General features: G+C 43.0%; 1 long non-coding RNA gene across 1 annotated transcript in view; it reads right to left on the bottom strand.

Annotated features, from left to right (window-relative positions):
- Window positions 1-15,516, bottom strand: part of LOC130308297 (uncharacterized) — a 57,144-nt gene extending 41,628 nt beyond the window's left edge. Inside the window, exons 1-2 of the long non-coding RNA XR_008857288.1 lie at window positions 15,381-15,516; window positions 12,331-12,398 (exon numbers count right to left, since the gene is read on the bottom strand). This is a non-coding gene — a long non-coding RNA (uncharacterized LOC130308297). The remainder of the gene's footprint in view (window positions 1-12,330; window positions 12,399-15,380) is intronic.
- Between the last annotated feature and the right edge of the window lie 372 nt (window positions 15,517-15,888).

Genomic DNA, 15,888 nt, shown 5'->3' with positions numbered 1-15,888 from the left:
CTGACCACCGCGTCTGAAGGGAAAGTGACACTAACTCGGCTGTTCAGTCGGGCTGTTCGGGACCGCCGCGATTTCACCAAGGCGGTCCCGAACAGCCCAACTGAATAGCCGGGTTAGTGCTTATAGGACACCGGGGGGACCTTACCTGCCTCCTCGGTGTCTTCTCCGTTTAGGGATCCCCTGTATGCCGGTGCTCTCCTTCCTCGTCATCACGCCATCACGCCGTCGCGTACGTGCGTCGGCGTGCGTAATGACGTGATGGCGGCGACGGAGAGCGAGGATACCCGGCCGGCAGCAGAGACGTTCCAGAGCGACGGGGACACGGCGACAGTGATGGAGCGACATCCAGGGCAGCGGTGATGGGTCCGGAGCGGCGGGGACACGTGAGTATTACCTCCTCCTGCAGAGGTCTTCAATCTGCGGACCTCCAGATGTTGCAAAACTACAACTCCCAGCATGCCCGGACAGCCAACGGCTGTCCGGGCATGCTGGGAGTTGCAGTTTTGCAACATCTGGAGGTCCGAAGGTTAAAGACCACTATTGGGTTCAAAATCTTTATTTCTTTAGATTTTGCCCCTAAAAATTGGGTGCGTCTTATACGCCGATGCGTCCTATAGGACGAAAAATACGGTAATAAGATATATATATATTTTTTATGTAGAGCACAATAAAAGTAAAATTTTAGAGAAGGATTCATAAGGGAGTCTTGTGCCCCTGGCATTTGTGCCCTGGGTTACTGATGGCTTACTACCAGTTACCCCAAGGTATGCCACCTCACACAAAATCCAATGTCCCATACAGGCTAGAAGACCTCTGTATCACAGCCTCCATACCAAAGGTCCTGTTCTCTCACAGCTGCTCTATATGCACTTGTGTACAATCTTTTCTAGCTCACTACCAAGTGACTTTCATCACCTTTTTTTGTGAACATGGACTTACACTGACATGTAACATGTGAGGTTGTGCCTCTGACATGGCCTGTTACACAGCCATGACAGACACATAGGCCTTTGTGAGGGCTCGGATGCCATTGCAACCAATGAGAACTGTGATCACGTTTAGGGAGTGCCAACATGGAGAGAGCCTGCCACAGTCACTATTGACCATGGCATATGAGGGGTTACTCTGCACCAGAATCTGACTCATCTTCAATCCTGGAATTGTAGCAGGGTCTTAGTATTAGGAGATTCCCACCTAGATAGGTAGGGTCTCTAGTGTAGGCACTCACCTGTATCCTCCCCCCCTCCCCTCCATCCAAGCACTTTCTTGTATATTATTTTATATCTAAGTAAAATTTGGTTTTGATGCTATCTGAGCCTAATTGGTGACTCTCTATGAATGTATATTTTGTGCCTCTAACCAAGGGACATTTATATCAGACTGGTCTTAAGGTGCCAGTTATCGTCCACCCATTTGGTGTAAAACACCCCACAAGATCTACTTTTTCTAGCCACCACATTATAATGATTGTCAAAGTCACCCAGTTTTATTTGTCTAGCTAACTCATTATAAGGATTGTCAAAGTCAGTCAGTTCTGACTTCCACTGGAATACCCCTTTAAACAGCATAATGATTATGACAAAACATGATCGTATTGAGTGAAGTAACAAAAAAATTAGTAAAAAGAGTTGATCAACAAATAAGCTACTACCTTGCTGCAAGGTTTTGTTTGAAAGGCCTTTAAATCAGCAGTCTACATATAAAGAACATAACCTTTTTTGTCATTCAATCCAAAAGCTGCCATGAACACATTATCATCCTGCATATTCGATCACGGCCTACAGGTGGCACCCTTTCAAGCAGGCAAACACTATTATGGAGTAAGGACCCAAGAAGGCATAATTGGATGGTAACATAGATAATGAATGAATCGGTGACAGCTTCTGTAATTGGAATGTCCGGACTAATGCTTCAAACTTTGCATTTAGATTAGTAAAAAGGCAAAATAAAATCTTTATTGAGAAGAAATGTTAATTGGTTTTTAAAGCCTACATTTAAAGAAAATCACTTAATTTGCTTTTTCTTACATTAACCAAATGTGAAGCTCTTCAATTAAATATAAAAGAGAATAATTATCTTGCAGAAAAGACTTTTGTAACAAAACATTATGACAATCCCACTTAAATGAAATGCACGCTCTTTAATGTTGCTGTTTGCTTTGCATTTTTATATTTGTGATTAAAAGAATAAAGATTATCATGTTTGCATAGAATACAGAGGAATGTGCCTTCTTGCTATCGTGCAAGTGATCTTAATGCCTGAATAACATTTCCATACTTATTAGGTGTATTCCAGCTTCATAAAGTTTTTGGTGTTCTGTTTGTATCATGTCGTTATTAATTGTCAAAGTTCTCTGCATTTACATCTGCATAGCATTTTTTTTAAATCTGAGCATAATAAAAAGCTATTTGTCTTATACAGTGTGTGAGATAATTGTGTTTGTAAAATAGAATGTAAAAGCCTTTGTAGCTAAAGTAAAAAGCCGTATATTAAAAGAGTATATATAGCAGCCAATGGAAGTAGAGCTTCTGAACCACTGAAAAATGACTAGGTTTGTTTCAGACTACCCTAGACTACCTGTAGGCACTGAAGGTAAGCAGTAATCACAGAGCCCAGACCTGCCCAAATGGGCATGAGCTAAAAAGCAACCAAGCAGTAAGTGCTGGAAAAAAAATTACAGGTAAAAATATCCCACCAACTTACATATAATTTTAGCCCACAACTAGATGTTCTTTATAAAGGGATTCTAGCATTATTTAAAGTGGTACTCCGTTGAAAAACCATTTTTTTCATATCAGCTGGCTCCAAAATGTTAAACAGATTTGTAAATTACTTCTATTAAAAAAATCTTAACCCTTCCAGTACTTATCAGCTGCTGTATGTTCCAGAGGAAGTCTTTTTTCTTTTAATTTCCTTTCTGTCGTACCACAGTGCTCTCTGCTGACACTTCTGTCCATTTTAGGAGCAAATCCCCATAGCAAACCTATCCTGCTCCGGACAGTTCCTAAAATGGACAGAGGTGTCAGCAGAGGGCACTGTGGTCAGACAGAAAGGAAATTCAAAAAGAAAATAACTTATTGTGTAGCATACTGCAGCTCATAAGTATAGGAAGGATTAAGATTTTTTAATAGAAGTAATTAAAAAATCTGTTTCCAGTGGAGTACCCCTTTAACCCTTCCAGTACTTACGGTATCAGCTGCTGTATAGTACAGAGGAAGTTGAGTTGTTCTTTTCTGTCTGACCACAGTGCTCTCTGCTGACACCTCTGTCTGTATCAAGAACTGTCCAAAGTTGGAGCAAATCCCAAAGGCAAACCTCTCCTGCTCTGGACAGTTCCTGACATGAACAGAGGTGTCAGTCGAGAGCACTGTGGTCAGACTGAAAATAACTACTCAACTTGCTCTGTAGTATTCAGCAGCTGATATGTACTGGAAGGATTAAGATTTTTTAACAGAAGTAATTTACAAATCTGTTAAACTTTCTGGCATCAGTTCATTTGAACAAAATTGTTTTCCACCAGAGTACCCCTTTAACCCCTTAAGGACCCAGCCATTTTACACCTCAGGACCCGGCCATTTTTTGCAATTCTGACCACTGTCACTTTAAACATTAATAACTCTGGAATGCTTTTAGTTATCATTCTGATTCCGAGATTGTTTTTTCGTGACATATTCTACTTTAACATAGTGGTAAAATTTTGTGGTAACTTGCATCCTTTCTTGGTGAAAAATCCCAACATTTTATGAAAAATTTGAAAATTTTGCATTTTTTTAACTTTGAAGCTCTCTGCTTGTAAGGAAAATGGATATTCCAAATAATTTTTTTTTTAATTCACATATACAATATGTCTATTTTATGTTTGCATCATAAAATTTACGTGTTTTTACTTTTGGAAGTCACCAGAGGGCTTCAAAGTTCAGCAGCAATTTTCCAATTTTTCACAAAATTTCCAAACTCACAATTTTTCATGGACCAGTTCAGGTTTGAAGTGGATTTGAAGGGTCTTCATATTAGAAATACCCCACAAATTACCCCATTATAAAAACTGCACCCCCCAGAGTATTCAAAATGACATTCAGTCCGCGTTTTAACCCTTTAGGTGTTTCACAGGAATAACAGCAAAGTGAAGGAGAAAATTCACAATCTCCATTTTTTACACTCGCATGTTCTTGTAGACCCAATTTTTGAATTTTTACAAGGGGAAAAAGGAGAAAATGTATACTTATATTTGTAGCCCAATTTCTCTCGAGTAAGCACATACCTCATATGTCTATGTAAAGTGTTCGGCGGGCGCAGTAGAGGGCTCAGAAGCGAAGGAGCGACAAGGGGATTTTGGAGAGTACGTTTTTTTAAAATGGTTTTTGGGAGGCATGTTGCATTTAGGAAGCCCCTATGGTGCCAGAACAGCAAAAATCCCCCACATGGCATACCATTTTGGAAACTAGACCCCTTGAGGTACGTAACAAGGAATAAAGTGAGCCTTAATACCCCACAGGGGTTTCACGACTTTTGCATATGTAAAAAAATAAAAATAAAATTTCACTAAAATGTGTGTTTCCCCCCAAATTTCACATTTTTGCAAGGGTTAATAGCAGAAAATACCCCCAAACATTGTAACCCCATCTCTTCTGAGTATGGAGGTATCCCATAAGTTGACCTGAGGTGTACTATGGGTGAACTACAATGCTCAGAAGAGAAGGAGTCATATTTGGCTTTTTGAGAGCAAATTTTGCACGGGGGCATGTCGCATTCAGGAAGCCCCTATGGTGCCAGGACAGCAAAAAAAAAACACATGGCATACAATTTTGGAAACTAGACCCCTTGTGGAACGTAACAAGAAATAAAGTGAGCCTTAATACCCCACAGGGGTTTCACGACTTTTGCATACGTAAAAAATAAATAAAAAAAATCACTAAAATGTGTGTTTCCCCCCAAATTTCACATTTTTACAAGGGTTAATAGCAGAAAATACCCCCCAAAATTTGTAACCACATCTCTTCTGAGTATGGAGGTACCCCATAAGTTGACCTGAAGTGCACTGCACCCCTCATTACATGCCGTGAGGGGTCTAGTTTCCGAAATGGGGTCACATGTGGGGTTTTGTTTTTTTTGCGTTTGTCAAAACCGCTGTAACAATCAGCCACCCCTGTGCAAATCACCTCAAATGTACATGGTGCACTCTCCCTTCTGGGCCTTGTTGTGCGCCCCCAGAGCACTTTGCGCCCACATATGGGGTATCTCCGTACTCGGGAGAAATTGTGTTACAAATTTTGTGGGGCTTTTTTCCCCTTTACCTCTTGTCAAAATGAAAAGTATAGGGCAACACCAGCATGTTAGTGTAAAAAGTTTATTTTTTTTACACTAACATGCTGGTGTAGACCCCAACTTCACCTTTTCATAAGGGGTGAAAGGAGAAAAAGACCCCCAAGATTTGTAAGGCAATTTCTCCCGAGTACGGCGATACCCCATATGTGGCCCTAAACTGTTGCCCTGAAATATGACAGGGCTCCAAAGTGAGAGCGCCATGTGCATTTGAGGCCTGAATTAGGGATTTGCATAGGGGTGGACATAGGGGTATTCTACGCCAGTGATTCCCAAACAGGGTGCCTTCAGCTGTTGTAAAACTCCCAGCATGCCTGGACAGTCAACGGCTGTCTGGCAATACTGGGAGTTGTTGTTTTGCAACAGCTGGAGGCTCCATTTTGGAAAGAGTGGCGTACCAGACGTTTTTCATTTTTATTGGGGAGGCAGGGGGGCTGTGTAGGGGTATGTGTATATGTAGTGTTTTTTACTTTTTATTTTATTTTGTGTTAGTGTAGTGTAGTGTTTTTAGGGTACAGTCACATGGGCGGGGGGATTACAGCGAGTTTGAGCTGCCGCGCAAAATTTGCTGCATCGCAAACTTGCAGCCTGATACTCACTGTAAGCCCCCTGCCCATGTGAATGTACCCTGTACATTCACAGGGGGGGGACCTCCAGCTGTTGCAAAACTACAACTCCCAGCATGCCTGAGAATGTTTGGGAGTTGTGGTTTTGCAACAGCTGGAGGCACACGGGTTGGGAAACACTGAGTTAGGAAACAATGTTTCCCAACCAGTGTGCCTCCAGCTGTTGCAAAACCACAACTCCCAAACATTCTCAGGCATGCTGGGAGTAGTAGTTCGGCAACATCTTTAGAGCCAGATGTTGCCGAACTACAACTCCCAGCATGCTTGGAGTTGTAGTTTTGCAACATCTGGAGGACTACAGTTTGCAGACCACTAATACAGTGGTTCCCAATCTGTGCCCTTCCAGATGTTGCAAAACTACAACTCCCAGTATGCCAAAACTGTCCAGGCATGCTGGGAGTTGTAGTTCTGCAACATCTGAAGGACCAGATGTTACAGAACTACAACTCCCAGCATGCCTGGACAGTAAGGGCATGCTGAGGATGTGTAGTTTTGCAACATCTGGAAGGGCACAGTGGTCTCCAAACTGTGTACCTCCAGATGTTGCAAAACTGCAACTCCCAGCATGCCCAGACGCCAAGGGCTGTCTGGGCATGCTGGGAGTTGTAGTTTACAGGGTCCTATTACAGCAATGCATGTCGCTTTACGGCGACGTGCATTGCTGTAAAGGGCCCGACCGCGGCTGAAGATCTACTCACCTGTCGCCGCCGCCGCCATCTTCATCGTCTGGATCCGGGTCTTCAGGGACGAGGTAAGTACCGGGGCCGGTCCCCAGCACTCCCCCGTCCCCCGCCGCGTCCTCCGGTCTTCCTCCCGTCCTCTCCGGACTTTCAGGGGCCGGGCAGGACGGGAGGAAGTAACCGCTCCCCCCCCCTGCGATTGGTCGGTTAACTAACCGACAGATCGCAGGGGATCGGAGGAGGTGGCCGGCTTGCCACCTCGCTCCGATACTCCAGCATGGTCCTGGCTGTCTGCGACAGCCGGGATCATGCGAAATTACCGGGCGGTCGGGTCCCAGAGACCCGATCAGCCCGGTAACGCCGCAGATCGCAAGGGCGATTTCCCTTGCGATTTGCGGCGATCGCCGACATGGGGGGCCTACATGGCCCCCCTCGGCGTTTGCCCTGGATGCCTGCTGAAGGATTTCAGCAGGCATCCAGTTCCGATCTCTGCCCGGCGAGCGGCAGAGACCGGAAAACGCCATGACGTATGCATACGTCATGGGTCCTTAAGACCCAGGGTGTGAAGACGTATGCATACGTCATGGGTCCTGAACAGGTTAAGGAGATATCCTTAAAGGGGTACTCCACTGCTCCAGCGTTCGGAACTTCTCTCTAATAAAAATAAAATAAAATAAAAAACAGCTCAATTGTATTTTGTGTTTACAAAACAGACTAGCAGATCACTGTTGGATAAGGTAACGTTGCTACAACTCTATGGAAAAAGTGAAAAGGTAGAAGGGGGCTTAACCCCTTAAGGACCCAGCCATTTTACACCTTAGGACCCGGCCATTTTTTGCACATCTGACCACTGTCACTTTAAACATTAATAACTCTGGAATGCTTTTAGTTATCATTCTGATTCCGAGACAGTTTTTTCGTGACATATTCTACTTTAACATAGTGGTAACATTTTTTGGTAACCTGCATCCTTTCTTGGTGAAAAATCCCAAAATTTTATGAAAAATTGAAAAATTTTGCATTTTTCTAACTTTGAAGCTCTCTGCTTGTAAGGAAAATGGATATTCCAAATGTTTTTTTATTATTCACATATACAATATGTGTACTTTATATTTGCATCATAAAATTGATGTGTTTTTACTTTTGGAAGACACCAGAGGGCTTCAAAGTTCAGCAGCAATTTTCCAATTTTTCACAAAATTTCCAAAATCACAATTTTTCAGGGGCCAGTTCAGGTTTAAAGTGGATTTGAAGGGTCTTCATCTTAGAAATACCCCACAAATGACCCCATTATAAAAACTGCACCCCCAAAGTATTCAAAATGACATTCAGTCAGCATTTTAACCCTTTAGGTGTTTCACAGGAATAGTAGCAAAGTGAAGGAGAAAATTCCCAATCTTCATTTTTTACACTCGCATGTTCTTGTAGATCCAATTTTTGAATTTTTACAAGGGGTAAAAGGAGAAAATGTATACATCTATTTGTAACCCAATTTCTCTCGAGTAAGCACATACCTCATATGTCTATGTAAAGTGCAGTAGAGGGCTCAGAAGGGAAGGAGCGAAAAGGGGATTTTGGAGAGTACGTTTTTCTGAAATGGTTTTTGGGGGGCATGTTGCATTTAGGAAGCCCCTATGGTGCCAGAACAGCAAAAAAAAAAAAAACATGCCATACCATTTTGGAAACTAGACCCCTTGAGGAACGTAACAAGGAATAAAGTGAGCCTTAATACCCCACAGGTGTTTCACGACTTTTGCATATGTAAAAATTAAAAAAAAAAATGTCAATAAAATGTGTGTTTCCCCCCAAATTTCACATTTTCTTAAGGGTTAAAAGCAGAAAATACCCCCAAAATTTCTAACCCCATCTCTTCTGAGTATGGAGGTACCCCATAAGTTGACCTGAAGTGCACTACGGGCGAACTACAATGCTCAGAAGAGAAGGAGTCATATTTGGCTTTTTGAGAGCAAATTTTGCTCGGGGGCATGTCGCATTTAGGAAGCCCCTATGGTGCCAGGACAGCAAAAAATACCCACATGCCATACCATTTTGGAAACTAGACCCCTTGAGGAACGTAACAAGGAATAATGTGAGCCTTAATACCCCACAAAAAAAATTCACTAAAATGTGTGTTTCCCCCCCAAATTTCACATTTTTGCAAGGGTTACTGGCAGAAAATACCCCCCAAAATTTGTAACCCCATCTCTTCTGAGTATGGAGGTACCCCATAAGTTGACCTGAAGCGCACTACGGGCGAACTACAATGCTCAGAAGAGAAGGAGTCATATTTGGCTTTTTGAGAGCAAATTTTGCTCGGGGGGCATGTCGCATTTAGGAAGCCCCTATGGTGCCAGAACAGCAAAATAACCCCCACATGGCATACCATTTTGGAAACTAGACCCCTTGAGGAACGTAACAAGGGGTACAGTGAGCATTTACCCCCCACTGGTGTCTGTCTGATCTTTGGAACAGTGGGCTGTACAAAAAATTTTATTTTCACAGCCCACTGTTCCAAAGATCTGTCAGACACCAGTGGGGTGTAAATTCTCACTGCACCCCTCATTACATTCCGTGAGGGGGGTAGTTTCCGAAATGGGGTCACATGTGGGGTTTTGTTTTTTTTTCGTTTGTCAAAACCGCTGTAACAATTAGCCACCCCTGTGCAAATCACCTCAAATGTACATGGTGCACTCTCCCTTCTGGGCCTTGTTGTGCGCCCCCAGAGCACTTTGCGCCCACATATGGGGTATCTCCGTAGTCGGGAGAAATTGCATTACAAATTTTGGGGGGCTTTTTTCCCTTTTACCTCTTGTCAAAATGAAAAGTATAGGGCAACACCAGCATGTTAGTGTAAAAAATTTATTTTTTTACACTAACATGCTGGTGTAGACCCCAACTTCACCTTTTCATAAGGCAATTTGTAAGGCAATTTCTCCCGAATACGGCAATACCCCATATGTGGCCCTAAACTGTTGCCTTGAAATACTACAGGGCCCCAAAGTGAGAGCGCCATGTGCATTTGAGGCCTGAATTAGGGATTTGCATAGGGGTGGACATAGGGGTATTCTACGCCAGTGATTCCCAAACAGGGTGCCTCCAGCTGTTGCAAAACTCCCAGCATGCTTGGACAGTCAACGGCTGTCCGGCAATACTGGGAGTTTTTGTTTTGCAACAGCTGGAGGCTCCATTTTGGAAACAGTGGCGTACCAGACGTTTTTCATTTTTATTGGGGAGGGGGGCTGTGTAGGGGTATGTGTATATGTAGTGTTTTTTTACTTTTTATTTTATTTTGTGTTAGTGTAGTGTAGTGTAGTGTTTTTAGGGTACAGTCAAACGGGCGGGGGATTACAGCGAGTTTCCCGCTGCGAGTTTGAGGTGCGGCGCAAAATTTTCTGCATCGCAAACTTGCAGCCTGATACTCACTGTAAGCCCCTGCCCATGCATTCACAGGGGGGGGGGGGGGGGGGGGGGGCGGGACCTCCAGCTGTTGCAGAACTACAACTCCCAGCATGCACAGTCTATCAGTGCATGCTGGTAGTTATAGTTTTGCAACAGCTGGAGGCACACGGGTTGGGAAACAGTGAGTTAGGAAATAGACAATGTTTCCCAACCAGTGTGCCTCCTGTTGTTGCAAAACCACAACTCCCAAACATTCTCAGGCATGCTGGAAGTAGTAGTTCGGCAACATCTTTAGAGCCAGATTTTGCCAAACTACAACTCCCAGCATGCTTGGAGTTGTAGTTTGCAACATCTGGAGGACTACAGTTTGCAGACCACTAATACCACAGTGGTTCCCAATCTGTGCCCTTCCAGATGTTGCAAAACTACAACTCCCAGTATGCCAAAACTGACCAGGCATGCTGGGAGTTGTAGTTCTGCAACATCTGAAGGGCCAGATGTTACAGAACTACAACTCCCAGCATGCCTGGACAGTAAGGGCATGCTGAGGATGTGTAGTTTTGCAACATCTGGAAGGGCACAGTGGTCCCAAAACTGCGGACCTCCAGATGTTGCAAAACTGCAACTCCCAGCATGCCCAGATGCCAAGGGCTGTCTGGGCATGCTGGGAGTTGTAGTATACAGGGTCCCAATACAGCAATTCATGTCGCTTTACGGCGACGTGCATTGCTGTAAAGGACCCGACCGCGGCTGAAGATCCACTCACCTGTCGCCACCGCCTCTGTCTTCATCGCCGGGATCCGGGTCTTCAAGGATGAGGTAAGTACCAGGGCCGGTCCCCAGCACTCCACCCGTCCCCCGCCGTGTCCTCCGGTCTTCCTCCCGTCCTCTCCGGACTTCCAGGGGCCGGGCAGGGGGCGGGAGGAAGTAACCCCCCCCCTGCGATTAGTCGGTTAACTAACCGAAGAATCGCAGGGGATCGGAGGAGGTGGCAGGCTTGCCACCTTGCTCCTATACTTTAGCATGGTCCTGGCTGTCTGTGACAGCCGGGATCATGCAATATTACCAGGTGGTCGGGTCCCAGAGACCCGATCAGCCCGGTATCGCCGCAGATCGCAAAGGCGATTTCCCTTGTGATTTGCGGCGATCGCCGACATGGGGGGCCTACATGGTTCCCCTCGGCGTTTGCCCTGGATCCCTGCTGAAGGATTTCAGCAGGGATCCGCTTCTGATCTCCGCCGGGCGAGCGGCGGAGACCAGGTAAAGACCATGACGTATGCATACGTCATGGGTCCTTAAGACCCAGGGTGTAATGACGTATGCATACGTCATGGGTCCTTAAGGGGTTAAAGGAGTATTCCAGGCAAAATCTTTTTTTTTATATATATCAACTGGCTCCGGAAAGTTAAACAGATTTGTAAATTAAGTTCTTATGAGCCAGTTACAAGAATATAACCCCCCCCCCCACCACACACATAAAAAAATAATAATAATTATATTCAAGGTATTAGCATGCTGCATAATAGCTGAGAGATCCATGCTTTTAGATATTTTCAGGTAGAGACACTTACTTTTGTAAATTTGTAAATTACTTCTATTAAAAAATCTTAATCCTTCCAATAGTTATTAACTTCTGAAGTTTTCTGTCTAACTGCTCAATGATGATGTCACGTCCCGGGAGCTGTGCATGCTGGGAGAATATCCCCATAGGAACTGCACAGCTCCCGGGACGTGAGTCATCAGAGAGCAGTTAGACAGAAAACAACAACTCAACTTCAGAAGCTAATAACTATTGGAAGGATTAAAATTTTTTAATAGAAGTAATTTACAAATCTGTTTAACTTTCCGGAGCCAGTTGATATATATAAAAAAAGTTTTGGCCTGGAATACCCCTTTAATACATCTTAGACTTCTCAGTACTTCTCTATAATATCTTCCATGTTGCTGCTGCTTCTTGGGTTGTACTATAAAGACATAAAAGAGCAGGATCTTATCTTCTGTATGTGTAGTGTATGAAGCCAGCAGAGAAGAAATCTGGTAATGCAATAAAGAAATAAGAGTGCTTTTACACCGTCTTATTGCTGTCAGTTTAACGGATACATTTTATTGTAAAAGACTGTACCTGTTAACTGATGCTGAAAATGGATGCTGCTGTATGCCATATACCATAATCCATTTTCCATTGACTTACATTATAAGAAAAAACGGATTATAACGTTTACTTTTTTGGCATGCATACAGCACAATTAAACATACTGTAACAGAAGCAGTAAAATGATGACAAGTACTCAGTGTGAACCCACCATTATATAATGGTCACAAATGCTGCTCCTGTCATATTCACACGTGACTGCTCATCCTGATATGTTACCTGAAACAATAAATATTATTTAAGCTTCATTTACATTCAGTTTTTATTTTATTTGTATTCATTTTATATTGTATAATAAATAGGTCCATATTTAACGCTATAGCTGATAATAAAAAAAACAGCAACAGTAGTGGAACGTAAGTGTATTGGCTTGGGTAGGTAATCACTCCACCTATTTACTGTGAATTGCCATGGATTTGCCAAGGGGTTACTGCATGTGTGATTTTCTTTGTAAAAATGCAATGCAAGTATGTGGCAATTCATGATAAAACACATTCAGTTTTGCAGTTTGATAATTGTGTTTAAGGGTTTCAGTGGATTTTTCTGCCCATTGACTTCAATGGGCAGAAAAATCTGCAGCAGCAAATTTGCAGCAGATCTGCAGCAAAAATATGCACCTGTAAAGTACCCTAACAGGAAATCTGTCATCAGTATCACCTGCACTAACCTTTCATACAGACTTGTAGTGCGGGTGATACTGATCAAAATGAAACTTACAGAGTCCCGATCGGTTGCTGAGTTCCAATGTAATTCATGTTTTTCTGTTTATGCAAATTACATGCTTGGGCATGGGCGGAGCTACAAACCATGCTCCGGGCACTGCGACGTTATCTTCGCTGGGCCGGCGCTCTGCCCGGCTCATTCATATTAATAATCCCACTCCCTGCTCGCTCGGCCCGTGTTACTGTACGGCACATGCGCAGCTTCCAGGTGTACCTTGACGTTGCACCGAGGCTACTAACAGGTCCAGAGTGGCCATGGGAATAAAGCTGAACCGATCACCACTTTCAGGTGTACATAGATAGCGGCGCATGCGCCGTACAGTAACATGGGCTGAGTGAGCAGGGAGGAAGATTATGAATATGGATGAGGCGGGCGGAGCGCCCGCCCGGTAAAGATGATGTCACAGTGCCTGGAGCATTGTTTGTAGCTCTGCCCATGCCCCAAGCAAGTAATTTGCATATACAGAAAAACATGATACATACCGTTGTACATATAATTTTAATCGGTATCACCTGCACTACAAGCCTGTATGAAAGGTTAGTGCGGGTGATACTGATGACAGATTTTCATTAATATAAGCAGTGTTGAACATTGATGAAAGAAGGGCCTAAAATGGGACCCCAATTATGGTGCTGTATTTCACCAGCCAGAACAAAGAGGTCTGATATTTTCCCCTCAATGTCCCCCTCAAGTCCCCAAAGCAATGCATTTACTCTGGAGAGTCCAGCATAGGTTCCCACTCCTCTCTAAGAATTGTTTTTTTTTACAACCCAGGGATGATCCTCTTTTCTTTAAAGGGGTACTCCCGTGGAATTTTTTTTTTCTTAAATCAACTGGTGCCAGAAAGTTAAGCAGATTTGTAAATCCTTTCTATTAAAAAATCTTAATCCTTCCAGTACTTTTTAGGGGCTGTATACTAAAGAGAAATCCAAAAAAGAAATGCATTTCCTCTGATGTCATGACCACAGTGCTCTCTGCTGACCTCTGCTGTCCATTTTAGGAACTGTCCAGAGCAGCATATGTTTGCTATGGGGATTTTCTACTGCTCTGGACAGTTCCTAAAATGGACAGCAGAGGTCAGCAGAGAGCACTGTGCTCATGACATCAGAGGAAAGGCATTTCTTTTTTGGATTAAGATTTTTTGGATTAAGATTTTTTAATAGAAGGGATTTACAAATCTGTTTAGCTTTCTGGCACCAGTTGATTTAAAAAAAAAAAAAAGTTTTCCACGGGAGTATCCCTTTAAAGGCTTCATAGCAACCACATAGTCTGTCTCTATAGTATGTGCACCCTTTCTATATATAACCATTGCCGTGCATAAAGCCAAGGAAAATAGGGGCATTCTCACTAAAAGAAATAAACTCCTTCACTACAGACAGTTTAGGTAGATGTTTTACCACTAACCTAGCCCTAGACTATACTCTATTTGCTATACTTATTGCATTATAAAATGCCCATACTTTACTTTTATAACATAGAAGCTTGCAGTCAAATTGAGTTCACGTTTTTACTATTTTACGATTTTATGCTGGGAGATGAACCATTGTATTAACAAGTAGAAATAGTCCCCCGTTGCCCGAAATAGGATGAAAAGTTTTCAGTGCTTCCATTCACTCTCACACCTGTTCCCTTCATTGGACATGAAATCTCTCTAAGCAGACAGATGAGTGAATATGCACCTCAGAGGTATCATAGGATGAGAGAATGCATTTTACTACCCAGTAACAAACAGAATGGAGGAGGGAAATCCTGGCAGTCTGTAGCAATGATCGTTGCTTCTGATTAATTCTCATTTCTTTCTCTATTTTGGGATCCTCTCAGGGACTTTAGGAATGTGGAGACGTGCTGTTTAGAAAGAAGTGCCTAAAAAAAGGATGTGCTTGAAGAAAATGAAGTATACTTTAATGGGAAATATTTCACTTCCCAATAAGAAAAAAAGTCCCAAATGCTTCACACGAAAAGCTCAGACTGGGTCATGGAAAGGCATGTGCGCTGCGTACAAATGTTCAACCAGTTCAAATGGTATTATCTGTCAAACCCATCATCAATCTTGCTGAGTGTACTGTGCAGTACGTGCAATACAGAAGGAGCACATTAACCTTAGTCATAAATGTCACTGTTCTCTGGACTGACATTATGTAACAAAAAATACTCAAGTATAATTCATGTCACTGTATATCTATAACTAGCAGTGAGGTCCTAGTAGAGCAAAGCCAGCATTCCTCAAACAGCAAACAAGAACAAAAACAAAAAGTATAAAATAAAGTAAGGAATAAAATGGTTCCAAATTAAAAGTGAGATCTATATTTTGGATGCTTGCACTCTAATGTCCAATGGCTTATAGGAAACATATGCAATTGTGTGGCATGCAGTTGCATACTTCAGAGGCACTCATGGTATACAATGACCAGCTATATGACCTGTTCTGTTTGAGATGCTGTGATTTAATCCCCAATGATCATCTATACATATTTTTACCTCAGGGGCATTAGGATAGACAGCTTCTTTTTATGCCATTAGCCTACCCTCCTGCCACTGGCCTTCTGTGCAGTGTGTAAGGAATATTTGGGGCTCTCTGACCTCATTGGCAGCCAAGTGACACAATGGGTTTCCATGGCAGCCAAGTTACACAATCAGTTTCTATGGCAGCTGATGGGTTTCCATGACAGCCAGGGGCCTTCTCTAGGCCCAAAACCTGACATGTATGTGCCGCCATACAACCATGTCAGAGGATAAAAGGCATAATACACTGCGCTACTATACAAATTAAGACAATTATCCCAATTTTTTCATTATTTGAACAATTTTTTGTATCATTTAATCAGTTAGTTTTATGAACCCCAAAATACAGTATTGCCATTAAAAAGCACAGCTTGTCCTGCAAAAAAACAAGCCCTCATGTCATTGAAAAACATAAAAAAGTTAGAGCTCTTAGAATGTGACAATGTAGTCCAAAAAGTATTTGGCCAAGAAGGGGTTAATATAT

This window comes from Hyla sarda, chromosome 1, assembly GCF_029499605.1.
Source record: "Hyla sarda isolate aHylSar1 chromosome 1, aHylSar1.hap1, whole genome shotgun sequence".
NCBI classification, from domain to species: Eukaryota; Metazoa; Chordata; class Amphibia; order Anura; family Hylidae; genus Hyla; species Hyla sarda.
This window is presented reverse-complemented; position numbering and strand designations above follow the sequence as displayed.